Raw genomic sequence first — 14,331 nt, 5'->3', positions numbered from 1 at the left:
AGTTTTTTAAGGTAGTTTTCCTGTGTCCTCATATCATTTTGTGAAGATTCAGTCTAGAGACCTTTGTCTAGAAGCCATCTCTCACTGCCCCTGCAGACAGCTTTCTCTGGGCTTCAGACTCTTCCACTTTTTCATTCTTGCCTACCTTGTTTTTGTACCTCCTAATTTCAAACTTACAACACTCTTCACACCTAATTTGCATTGCTATTTTACTTGAATTTCAGCTTATCACTTGTTATGTTAAAAGGGGTTATTAATTTCTTTTATTGTGGCTCCCCTCACATTTATTTCTTGTTTCAAATGTGCCCGTTCACAATGGGGTGCCTAACTAAGTGTTTTAACTGGATGCTTTATTAATTACTTTAGCTGATTTTCTTAAATTACTTTAATTAGTGCTCTGTTGTATTATTTTTATCTTTTGACTTCTCAAGTTAAAAGTTTACCTTATGATATATTGAACACACTTGAAATCACTTGAATGGATGAAGGCTTGTATCTGGGAAAGGTACAGCAATTAAAAACTTGTGGGAAAGGTTGCCATTAGGTAACAGGGGAAAGACTAACATCCAGAGAGATTACGAGGTTGTCTGGTAGCACTGCTAGTGGAAATAGGTTTGAAATCAGCCAGATCTGCACTTGATTCCTGGATTTCAGTTTACCAGTTCTGTTATCCTGAGCAACATAATGGTTTTGAACATGTTTCTTCACCTAAAAAATGGGTATTGTAATAATGCAGGGTCATTGGAAAGATGACTAAAATATTGGTGTCAGCATAGTATTGGTACTATTTATTAAAAGCCTAATAAAGAGTAGCTACTATTATGATTGCTATCACATAATCAAATTCAATTAAAATATATTTCTGATTCATTGTCTTTTATTTACATAAGTACTAGGTTCATGGTAATAAAGTGTAATTTTTAAAAAGGTGAAGTCGTGGTTCTCATACAAATATAAAATGAATATCTGCCAAAGATTTAAATTAACTCTTTAATTAATGAGGGAACCAGTAAAGTGTTAAAACTGATTCAAAGAGAGTTTGATTTATAGAGATTTATATTCTCTATCAGATGAAATTTATTTGCATCTCTATGAGAAGGAATAATTTAAATTGCTATGGGCTAGAAACATTTGTATTACTGTTCAGTTTTCTACAAGTTAACTTCTATCCCTGAAGAGTTTGTTAAATAGATTAGGAAATCAAAGACTATCAAAGGTGCACCACCCCATGGAATCAGATATTACTGGAGAATTTATTAGACAAATGACCAAAATTCCACTGAAAGGGCGTTATGTTCTTTTATAGACTTGCTTTTTTATAAATGAGGGTAAATAGTTTAATAGTTTTCTTACCTTCTAGAATGCATATGGTGTTTTTTTTTTTGTCCAGTATATTTGTTTCTGTATATGACTCTGTGTTTTTGAACACATATCTCTCCTCTGTAGTATTTTTTAAATACATTTTTATAACATTTACAGAACATTAGAACTCTTGGGTGGGGTGAATAAGGACACCCAGTAATCTCTTCTGCTATTTTTCTAAGTCTTTGGCAACTTTGGGGATTGAAAGGCTAAAAAAAAAGAAAAGGAGTTGATGTAAAACAGACACAGAAGGAAAAGAAATAAAATGTACACTTGTATTATCTGTAACTCTGATACATTAGAGAAAATACATAACTTATTTAAAAAAATATTAAACCCATATAACTAAACCTTAATTATGTGATCTTGGGTTCTTAAAAGATTTCTGAGCTAACAGCTTCCATAACAGGATTTTTTTTCCCTTAAATGTCCAGTACATTTAGAAGTTTAATTTCCCTAGAAGTTCAATTTTCTTATTGTTTTGTGAATTATGGGAATGCTACAGATGATGGTTGCTTAGACAATCTGTTATCAATCTCTATAAACTAATTAGAATGGAACTCCTTCAGTTTCAGAGATATTATAATCTAATATCTTAATACTATTTGGAGATAGGAAAACATTTTGCAATCACATAACAAGAGGTCAAGACATTTGTCAATTATAGACATATAGATACTCAGACACATGGATAGCTCAGCCTAAGTTGTATAACTTTAGCTACTGGTCAAAAATAAACAGAGAAAAACAAGTCTCTGGTTCATATCTCAGAGAACTTTCTTCTTCTCAATGGGTATGAAATCCTAACTGATTTGTGTTCACAAACAGACAGGCAAACAAAAAGGACTAGCAAATCAGATTTCTCTTATCTTTCGCTTCACAGAAAATGCATCTTCATCATCCACCAAGAAGTTCACCAAATGGTTAGATTATAAAACAAATTCCCAGTCACTGCTGCCACCCTAACAGGGAATAACTTTACTATGTACAAACTAGAAGCAAAAACAAAACACATTCAGTAGAGAGGAAACAAACGTCCTAGAGAAACCATTAGCAAAGTTAAGCTTCTGTTGCCCCTTGGCTTCATGTGGAAACCAAGGAAAGATGTGCTGGGTATAAATAGCTAATGAAGTATGCCACCCAGGCAACCCAGTTTACCTGGCTCCATCAAGTCAGTCCAGCTGGGCATCTCAGTGGATGATTTGCAAAAGTACTAAAGGATAATTTTCAAAAGGGTGAAAATATGACATTGATAGAAACAAAATATGAACAATTCAAATATTCTTCTTAACTCATTAATGATGAAACCAATAAGAAATAGGGAACAAAATGCATTTGCATTGCTGTGAACAGAAATCATTTGCATTACTATGGAAGAAGGTACTTGTATTACTATTAGTTTTTCAATAAGTTAACTTCTACCCATACAGAATCTATCAAAGACAGATCAAAGGTATACACGTTTCATGGAATCTGAAAATCCTCAGAAGGTTTACTAGAAATGTCCAGTATTCCACTGAAAAGACACTCTTGCTCTTTTCCAATACTTCTGACATTTTTTCCTGGCATTGGGAAACATTAGTGATCAAAACTGACATAGATTTATGCCTTCATGGAACTTACATTTTAGTTGGTGAAACAGACAATGCCCAATGGAACTAACAAATAAATAAAGGTTTAGGAGGCTTTAAAGGCTATGGAAAAAGGAAAGCAGGGTAAGTGGGATTAGAGTTCTGGGTGGGGAGAACAGGTTAGAGTAATAAGTAGAGTGGTCCATATGATGGCCTTGATTTGAACAAAAACTTGCAGGAAATGAACAAATGTTGGGCAAGAGTGTTCTGGGTGAAGAGTAGTTAAAACAGAGTCCCTAATATGTGGCTTGTTCAATGGACAATGAGAAGCTAATGTGGCTGGAATAGAATAAGTGAGTGGGAGAAGAAGTGCCATAGAATTAATGTTTTTGTCTTCCCCAAGTTCGTATGTTAAATCCTAATGCCCATTGTGATGGTATTAAGAGGTGGGGCCTTTGGGAGAGGGCTCTGCCCTCTTGAATGCAATTAATGCCCTTATGAAAGAGATTCATCTGCCTCATAAGGGCACAGTAAGAAGACAGCTATCTAAGAACCAGGGAAAGGGCTTCTACCAGACACTGAATCTGCCAGTTCCTTGATTTTGAAACTGTAGATCTATTCTCAGTCTCCAGAACTAAAATAAGTTCTTATTGTTTATAAACCACCCAGTCTATAATACTTTTGTTATGGCAGCCTGAACAGACTCGGACAGGGAATTGGTACCTAGAGAAGGGTGCTGCTATACATATAACTAAACATCTGAAAGTGGCTTTGGGACTGGGTAATGGGTGGACACCAGAAGAGTTTTGAAGTGCATGGAATGAAAACCCTGCATTGCTATGAATGGACCAATAAAAGGGATTCTGGTGAACACTCAAAAAGAAAAGAGGAGAGCTGAACTGAAATCCTCAGTCTTTTTAGAGAATACCCAAGTAATCCTTAACAGAATATTATTAGAAATATGGATGGTAAGGGCCATTCTGATGTGGTCTCAGATGCAAATGAAGAATATGTTATTGGATGATAGAAGAGAGGCCATCTTTGTTATAAAGTAGCAAAGAATTTGCCCAAATTGGGTTCGTGTTCTAGTGTTTTGTGGAATATAGAACTTGGGAGTGATAAAATGGGATATTTAGCTGAAGCTATTTCTAATAGATTCAGGATTGACAGCATTGAGGGAGCAGCTTGGCTTTTGTTGATTGCTTATAGTAAAATATGAGAAGAGAGAAATGATTTAAAGACCAGAATTTTTGATCAAAAGGGAAGTAGAACTTAAAGACTAAGAAAATTCTCAGCCTATTCATATTGTAAGAAATGAAAAAGTGTGGTTGGAAGAGAACGTGAAGTATGGCCAAATGACTCTTGGATAAGATTAATATGGATCAGCCATCTCAACAGAAGCTAGGAACTGTGATCTAAGAAAATGGAAGATATGGCAATTTGGAGATCATCAGAGCTGTCATTCCCATCACTTCCATTCAGGGTGGGTCTGTGGGGCAAGGCTTGAAATGGCTTAGGGAGGCAGAGAGGTTTCAAAGGAGGGTCTGGCATCTTTAGAAACTTGGTGCATGTGGCCTCACTTCTTGGGACTTCACCCTCCACACTTTAGTGCTGCAATTCCATGGCTGCCCAGTTGCTGCTTTGCTGAGCTCCAGAGCCTTGGGTTGTGCCCAGCAAAGCCATGGGGTCATGGCTGCCTCTACCTAGATTTCAAAGGACAGGGCCTCCTGGCAGATTCACCAAATTGTGGTCCTCGGCAGAGAAACACCATGGGGGCAGGGCCACCCAAAGATATAGGATCAAGACCAACATCGCAGTCAGTCTGGAAGGCAGGCCCCTCTGCTCCAAATATGTCTGGAAGGCAGGACCTCCACCCCAGTGGACCTAGGAGTCAGATCATTGAGCCAAAGAGGATTATTCTGGAGCCTTAAAGACTAATGCAATTTGTTCTGTTGGGTTTTGGACTTGATTGGAACCTGTTACTCCTTTCTTCTGTCTGATTCTTCCCTTTCGTAATGAGAATGTCCATTCTATGCCTGTCCCACCATTGTATTTTAGAAGTACATAACTTGTTTGCTTTCACAGGTTCACAACTGGAGAGAAGTTTACATCAGGATGAATGATAGCTTTAGTTTCATCCATATCTAATTTAGATGATATCTAGAGACTTTGGACAGAGACCCTTGAGTTGATACTGGAATAAGCTAGGACTTTTGGAGCTGTTGTGATGGAATGAATGTATTTTGCATGTGAAAGGATCTGAATTTTGGGGGATCGGGGGTGGAATGCTATAGACAATATTTGTTTTCTCAAAATTTATGTTATCTTAACCCCCAATGTGATGGTATTAGGAGGTAGGGTTTTGGGGAGTGATTAGGCCATGAGTCCTCACAAAGAGGACTAGAGCCTTTATAAAGAGACAGCAGAAAGATCCCTCCTGAGCTTTTACCAGGTGCGGTTATGGCAAAAAGATGGCTGCCTATGAGCCAGGAATTGGGCCCTCTTCTTCCATCTTAAACAAACAAACAAAAAAACAACAAAAAAACACACAAAAAACCAAACACCTCTTTTGACCCCACTCCTGCTGTTAACTACTGCCCCATTTTTCTGCTCTTTGTTGTAGAAAAATTCTCTAAAAAAGTTATCTATATTCTTCCCAATAGTCTTATGAGCCTGCCCCAATCATGCTTTTGCTCCCTTCACACACACATGCCATTCTACTGAAACTGTTTTCTCAAGGTCATTGGTAACCTCCATATCACCAGTCATTGACTCTCATATCTCATTCTAATTGACTTTTCAGCAGGTGTTTGACATGGTAGATTTCCCCCTTACCCTTGAAAAACTTTCTTCACTTGACTTCCAGGGTACCATACTCTCCATGACTTCCATATTTTCTCCTTATCATGCTTCTTCACTAGTTGTCTTAGTTCTGGCTGCCATAGCAAAATACCATAAACTGAGTGGCTTAACATTTATTTCTCATAGTTCTAGTTGTCTAAAATCAAGTGGCCTACAGATTCAGTGTCTGGTGAGAGACACTGGTTTGGTTTGTACATAGCAGCCTTCTTGCTGTGTATCCTTACATGGCAGAGGGAATGAGGGAGGGAGGGTAAGGAAGAGAGGAGAGAGAGAGAGAGAGAGTGCTCAAGGGCAATCATTGGTGGGGGTGTGTGAGCTCTGGTCTCTTCATCTTCTTACAAGGGCACTAACCCCATGAGGGTTCCACCCTCATAACCTCTTGTAAACATAATTACCTCTCAAAGCTCCCATGTCTAATACCATCACACTGGGGATTGGGGCTTTAACATATGAATTTTGGGGGAACACAAACATTCATTCCATAGTACTAGTTTTATAGAGGTCAAGAACTCTCTTTGGTCAGCGCTTTATAAAATACTTCCTGAGTTTAAAGCCATTGCCTGGCTGTATCAGAAAACATAGTCTGCATATAATATTTGACTCCCCTATATCTGACTCTTTTTTCAATGTTCCTTGCCCAAGTACTTGGTGCTAGGGTCATGATCTTTTTGTGTCTGTACTATGCAGTGGGGAAGATGGTAGTATTTAATTTAAAACTTCTTTTCAGGATTCAATGTTACATACATTTAAATGCTTAGGATTGTGCTTGTGATAGTACACACTCAATAAATGTTAGCAATTATTTTTTATTATCTGCAGGCAGGTGGGCTTACTAATACTGAACCCAAGAATTAGGCAAATATATCATTCCTGGTTATGAGCAGTCTGGAGAGTCACATGACTCTTCTGTGGAAGAGCCTTTTATTCAAGCCAACAACTGAGGGTAGGGAGCGGTAGAGTGGAGTGGTGGTATTCTTCTCTATAGTTGATTTTTTAATATAAAGTTTTGGTTGTCCTAATAAGTAGAAAGTACTTCTGGCATTTAGTGTGTGTGTGTGTGGGGAGGGGGTGGGGGGGACTGGGAGAGCAGGGTTTAAAGTCCTGTAATGCATGAAGAATTATCCTTCCCTAAATGTCAGAATTGCCCACATTAAGGAATGCTGCACTAGATCCAATATATGGTTAAGAAGAGCTGGGATGTTATATTCTCCACTTGATCTTAGCCAAAAGGCCCAGAAGCGATGTTATATTCTCTATACTCAGGCAACTCTCAAGCATAATGGTAGAGAGAAATGGGCTGGGGCTTGATGGTGAGTTCCTAATTCCATCACATGAATAATAAGCTAAGGCACTTCTCAGGAGAGAATGAGGCAGAGAGATTGAGGAGGAATGTTTTGCTAGTGGAGCTCCCTCCACATAGAAGGTAGCTAGAAATAGAAAAACTGGTTGAATGTTGCCTTTATAGTCAAATAAACATTTAGCTATGTTTATGTCTTGGGTTGCAGTTTTTATAATTGCTCCACTGCTTATTAAGTGTTGAATCTTACTATGGAGATATTTGAAACAATGTTAAGAATATTTGAGACTGACTTGATGTTGAACCAATGAATGAACTTGATCTTGTTTTCCCACTGTATTCCCAATTTATTCCTTCATTATTTTTGAATTTTTACAGCTTTACAAAACTATTCATTGATGATTGTCCTTGGTCTATTGTTTCCCCCTGGAGAATGACCTGCCACTTGATGTATGGATTCATAACTATTACATTTTCTTCTTGCATTATATCTTTTAATAATGGCAATGTTTCATTTTTCTGGTCTGCTTTAATGCCACCATTTTCAGTGTGAATGACCCTTTATGTTTTCTTTCTTTCTTTCTTTTTTTCTTTCTTTCTTTCTTTCTTTCTTTCTTTCTTTCTTTCTTTCTTTCTTTCGTTCTTTCTTTCTCCCTCCCTCCCTCCCTCCCTCCCTTCCTCTTTCTTTCTTTCTTTCTTTCTTTCTTTCTTTCTTTCTTGCTTTCTTCCTCCCACCCTCCCTCCCTCTTTCTTTCTTTCTTTCTTTCTTTCTTTCTTTCTTTCTTTCTTTCAGAGAGAGCCAGAGAGAGTGTGAGAGTGCATGAGAGCAGGGGAGGGGCAGAGACAGAGGGAGAGAATCCTAAACAGACTCCATGCCTAGTGTGGAGTCCAGTGTGGGGCTTGATCTCATGATTGTGAGATTGTGACCTGAGCCAAAATCAAGAGTCCATCATTTACCTGAATGAGCCACCCAGGCATCCCAAGGGGTTGGTGTGCTGTATAGGCTGAGAATCAAACCCAGGCTTCTTGCGTGGCAGGCAAGAATTCTACCACTGAACCACCCATGTACCTCAAATTCAAAATACACAAAAAAGATATACAAATATTCCATTTTTGAGTCAATTTTGTTATTTTGGATTTTTGACTGTGAAGTATTGCTTACTCAAGGAATTAGAACAAAGCTAAACATTTTGATTTTAACTTTTCAATCTCTGTCTAGGAGATAGGAATATTTTTACACAAATTAAAATATACAACAGCCATGAAATGACTAAAAAGCAAAAACTGTAAATAAATGTCAGTTGATATGTTCATGGGTTTCTTGAGAGTTGGATCTGTGTTGGAGTGGTCATCCATACCAATGGTTCTCAAACTTGACTACACATCAGAACATCTTGAAAAAGCCAGAGAGAAACCCAGGTTGGAGGTAGGAATAGCAACATGAGCAACTGTTTTTTTTTTTTTTTTTTTGGCGGGGGCTGGGGGGGGAGAGTACTTAACAACTTGAAATGTATCTTTTTCCCCCAAAGTCATGAAATGTAGTTCTTCAAAACATATGAAGTAGAATGAATGATTTTTTTTTCTAGGGTGTCATATTTCTATATAATTTTATAATTGGATTTATCAAATTAGCTTTTTTGTTTATATAATCTTCCATTATAATAAATCAGGTAAAATGTTTTAATGTGAGTGTTTTCTTTTTATCTTTAGGAAACCATGAAAAGGGTTCACTTTATTGCAAAATGCACCTAAAAGATAATTATATCACTTTGTACTTTGGATAAATTGTTCATAAAAGGATTTAAAACTGTTCTTAGTGATAAATGCTTGTATCTGATAATGTAATGAAATGGGACATTGTAAATGGAAAATAAATGGTTTTATATGAAGTCTTAAGTATTTTTTATTACATCTGTCCTTTTATAAAGTGGTTTACTTCTTTAAATGTTGCTTATAAATCATGTAAATTATGATTTTATTATAATGCTTTTAAAAAAGCAATTATATTTTTTATAAACTTACTTTACCTCTGATAGAAGATCTTAGAAAATCTAATTATGCCTCATATGTTAAGCATTTCCTTTATTTACTTGAGCAGTAAGTAAATATAACTTAAAAATGCCTGTGACACTAGAACTTTATGATAAATATATTTTGGAAGAAAACTCTCTGGAAACAGGTGGATTATTTGACACTCCCTTGGCAATTGTTTTGTATCCATATTCTGTGAATCTCTGAACATGGATTGTCACTGGACACTTATTTGTACTACTTTTGAGCATCAACTGAATTGAAGAATAACTGTGCTTTTTCTGTTTAAAAACAATAACTAAAATCATAAAAATTATAACTGTATGGGTGATGTTTTAAATTTTTGTTTATCTCAGGATAAAGAAAGAAAAAACAGTGCCAGTATACTTTTTGTGGTAGGAATAACCCACAAATTATTATTGTAATTATGTTCTCTTTGAGAGAGTTAAAATCATATTACCTATGGATTAAGTATTTGACACTAATGTATTTTAGTTTGGAATGTGTTCTGGGTCAGAGATAACTTCATCCTGGTCAATAAGACCTAATGAGAAAAATGCTTTGATTTTCTAAACATGTATGCTTATGTAGAAAGGACTGTGCATTTTTCTTCTGGTGCCTGTGCCTGCCAACTCCAATGTGTATGTCAACTGCACTTATTTTCAGTCTAAACACCAGAGAAATCTCAAAATTTACTTCCAACAGCTTCCCTTTTTTTCTTCCTTTAACGAACGCTCCCTATCAGATTCTGTCTACTTTTGTTCACTGTCTGGTGCTCAGGTAGTTGTTTTTTTATATTATGCATAATTTATAGTAGTTTAATCATCCAGTAAGGTCTTTATCTGTCCATCACCATTTTTATTTAAATCTCCTCATCTTTTCTGTCTTGACTTCATCATTCTGATCAAAGTTTCATATAGTTGGAATACTTAGTGATTTTCTGCAGAAAGGGTATCCAGGTGGTATGTTTTCTTTCTATGTTGGTTTGGCTCAACTCAGGACAGTATACTTCAATTTAGTCTTTGATAAATTGCATCTGTTCTAATAATTCTTATTTCTTTTTCAGGAAAATCAAGAAGTTTGAGTTTTAATCTTCATTTTTCTTTTCTTTACTCTCATCCTTTTCATTTATTTCTTAATCTTCTCCTCTGCATTCTGTGAGATCATTTCAAGTTTATACTTCTCATCACTTACTTTATTTTCCTCCGTATCGTCTCTGCAACTTTTATCACCAGTAAAACAATATATATATTTTTCTTATATTCCTTTAAAATATCCACGTTTAAAATGTATCCTTTAGATCCCCTTTGGCCATCTTTATTTTATTTATTTGTTTATTTTTTAAAGTTTATTTATTTTGAGAGAGAGAGAGGGGTAGGGACAGAGAGAGGGAGAGAGAGAATCTCAAACAGGCTTCCACACTGTCACACTATAGAGCCCAACACAAGGCTCCAACCCATGAACCGTGAGGTCATGACCTGATCCGAAATCAAGAGTTGGATGAACTGAGCCATCCAGGCACCCCTGGCCATCTTTACTTTTAACTTTACTTTGTTGTCCCCTTGGATTTCTGTTTCTTTTTGATAGAGGCTGTGTCTTTTTAATTTTTTTGAGAAAGTGTAATTGTATTTAAACATTTTCCTCCTGGGACACTTGGCTGGTTCAGTTGGTAGAGCATGTGACTCTTGATTTTGAGGTTCTTAGTTTGAGCACCATGTTGGGTGTATAGATTACTTAAACATAAAATGTTAAAAAAGTAAACATTTTCCTCCAATTCCTATATTAATCATTTTTAAAGGCATGCTTTCCCTTTTACTATGTTGTAGTCTCTTACTTGATCTTCACTATTTTTGCTTGAACTCATCGTAACTTTCCTCCCTTTGTTTTTTTCTTATAATAATAGGCATCACTTACTGAGTGCTGACTCCAGCTTTGACCCTGTGCTGGATATTTCCAGGCATTAATGGTTATTACTTCCATTTAATAGATAATGAACCTAAGGCTTAGAATGCGGAAGCCAGGATTAAAATTCATGTTCATATACATTGAAAGACCAGGATTTCTCTATGATCTCTGGAATGGAGACAGCTCTTTTTACATGAGATGTTTATAGATAGTCAAAATTTTTGGACTAGAATTAGCCAACTTGATGCGGTTGAATTCCACATAAATTCTCCACAGAAACCAGGTAGCTGTGTAGTTATGAGTCTAATTCCTAATATCTAGCAGTCATTTGTCTTTGTCAGACTGAATGAAGTGTGCATTATTCTCTTACCACTTCTGCTTTAAAAATCCCGTAGTAGGAAGCAAGGCAGGACCTGTACAGCTACCTGAGATCTTTCTATTCATTTGTTTGTTCTTACAAGTGGGGTCTACACTACCCCAGAGGCATATGACAACATAGGGGTTCCCTCTCTAGTTTTGAGCTGTTGTTTATTGTAGATCTGTCCAAGAAAGAGAAACTGAAGGGAGAGCTAAGGTACACAACTCTGGCTGCTTCAAAATACAATGTCCACTAGTATGGAGTGACTGCTCAGTTTTACTCAGCTCATACAGCTCCTAAATTTTTGAGTGAGTGATTGATTGTGTATCTTCCCTACATATTTTAGGATGGGCAATCTTTTTTTTCCAGTTGGCAAAGTATTCATGAGTCATAAATTGTGTTTCTCAATAAGTTTGCTCAGTATTATTGGTAGGGTATAGTTATGGAAAAATACTCCTTGTTTCTAGCAATATGTTGACAATTAGTCTTTTTGTTGGCTTTCATCTTTTTTTTTTTGTATTTCTAAGAGAAAGGGGGGACAGACTGCATCATGGAAAGAAAGCCAGGTGCCATTTTTTAAAAAGTTTATTTATTTATTTTGGGAGAGAGAAAGAAAGAGAGTGTGAGCAGGGGAAGGGCAGAGAGAGAGAATCCCAAGCAGGCTCTGTGGGGCTTGACATGGGGCTTGAACTCCCCAACCAGGAGATAGTGATCTGAGCCAAAATCAAGAGTTGGTCACTTAACCAACTGAACCACCCCATCACCTTCTTTCTTTTTAAGTAGGCTCCATGCCCTTGGAGCCTAATGCTCCAGGTTGGGTGTGGAACTGAATACGGGTCTTGAACTCACAACCCTGAGATCAGGACCTGAGCTGAGATCAAGAGTCAGATACTTAACCAACTGAGCCACCCAGGCCCCTCAAGCCAGGTGCCATTTTTTTTCTTTTTTAAAATTTACATCCAAATTAGTTAGCATATAGTGCAACAATGATTTCAAGAGTAGATTTCTTAGTGCCCCTTACCCATTTAGCCCATCCCCCCCTCCCACAACCCTTCCAGTAGCCCTCAGTTTGTTCTCCATATTTATGAGTCTCTTCTGTTTTGTCCCCTCCCTGTTTTTATATTACTTTTGTTACCTTCCCTTATGTTCCTCTGTTTTGTCTCTTAAAGTCCTCATATGAGTGAAGTCATATGATTTTTGTCTTTCTCTGACTGACTAATTTCACTTAGCATAATACCCTCCATTTCCATCCACGTAGTTGCAAATGGCAAGATTTCATTCTTTTTGATTGCCGAATAATACTCCATTGTGTGTGTGTGTGTGTGTGTGTGTGTGTGTGTGTGTGTATACATATACCACATTTTATTTATCCATTCATCCATCGACGGACATTTGGGCTTTTTCCATACTTTGGCTATTGTTGATAGTGCTGCTATAAACATGGGGGTGCATGTGTCCCTTCGAAACAGCACACCTGTATCCCGTGGATAAATGCCTAGTAGTGCAATTGCTGGGTAGTAGGGTAGTTCTATTTTTAGTTTTTTGAGGAGATTCCATACTGTTTTCCAGAGTGGCACCAGCTTGCATTCCCACAGGTGCCATTTTTTATTAAAACCCCTGGTAGTTATTTTTGCAAATAATGCTTTGTTTTCCAAGCATGATATTTGGCTAATATATAATGTCCTGGGAAGCTTATATCATTTCATACATGAGGACAGAGGGCTCTTTGGGACTGTGAAAAATTCTGAATTGTTTTCATTTTTGCTAGTCCTTCATGTTAGATTTGGGAAAAATGACAATGTCCTTTGTTTTTCCATTATCACTGGCAAATCAATCTTCCATTGAGACACCCTGCCTTCTTTTACATTCTCCCTCTCATCTAGAACTTTGCCTACTGAGTTTCACTCAGATTTTTTTCAAGTTTATTTATTTTGAAAGAGACAGAGAAAGAGTACAAGTGGGGAAGAGGCAGAGAGACAGGGAGAGAGAAGATCCCAAGCAGAGCCCGATGCAGGACTCAAACTCATGAAGTGTGGGATCACGACTTGAGCTGAAATCAAGAGTTGGTTGCTTAACCGATTGAGCCACCCAGGCTCTCCTCACTCAGATTTTTAGGGTTGAGTAATTTGAGAAAACCCTTAAGAATACCTGTGATTTCAGCTGTTTTCCTATACAGTGGTGCACTGGTTTCACCTAGTTTTCTAACTGTGCATTTCTCAAAATCCTTTCTCCACAAATGGCTCTGAAAAGAACTGAGAAAATACATATAGGATGTAGGAGGGAGGTATTTCTGATTGGTACAAATGACATATTCCCATAATAGAGTTCATAAGAATATATATATTTTCATTATAAACAGCTAATGATGATGGGTAAATATTCTAACTTCATATTCCAAGCAAAAAGAATTCATTCTCAGAGGAAATAATAAGGTCTTTCACCTTACTGCAACAATTCTGTGAATTACTCTGCTAGATACTGTAATACTCAGATACTTGTATAGTCTATAAATTGCTCGTATAGCTAGTTTTCAAAGTGTGTCTTGAGATCCCTGGGTTCTTAGGACCCTTTCAAGCAGCTCATGAGATCAAAATTATTTTCATTATAATACTTAAACCTTATTTTCCTTTTTCACTCCCCTTCTTTCACAAATGTACAGTGGAGTTTTCCAGAGGCTGCTTGATGTATGCTCTTACAGCACATGGACTACAGAAACATATGAAAATGCATTGCCTTCAGTTAAGCCAGATATAAAGGGAGTAAAAAAATGTAAGACATTTGTGATAGGCTGAAATGGTCTCTCGAAGGTCCCCATCCTAATCCTTGGGACTGTGGATATGTTATTTTGTGAGGCAAAAGGGACTTTGCAGAGACAGTTGAATTAAGGATTTTGATATGGGGAGATTATTTTGGATTATCTGAGGAGGGCCCAATGCAGTCCTTAA

At 37.0% G+C, this 14,331-nt stretch overlaps 1 non-coding gene across 1 annotated transcript; it reads right to left on the bottom strand.

The window, feature by feature from the left end:
* Nucleotides 1–8,088: 8,088 nt before the first annotated feature.
* Nucleotides 8,089–8,161, bottom strand: TRNAG-GCC. The gene has a single exon. It is a non-coding gene; the product is annotated as a tRNA-Gly (tRNA).
* Nucleotides 8,162–14,331: the final 6,170 nt, after the last annotated feature.

Source organism: Lynx canadensis, chromosome A2 (assembly GCF_007474595.2).
Source record: "Lynx canadensis isolate LIC74 chromosome A2, mLynCan4.pri.v2, whole genome shotgun sequence".
Taxonomy (NCBI): domain Eukaryota; kingdom Metazoa; phylum Chordata; class Mammalia; order Carnivora; family Felidae; genus Lynx; species Lynx canadensis.
The sequence above is the reverse complement of the archived record's forward strand: the minus strand, read 5'-3'. Positions and strand labels throughout refer to the sequence as shown.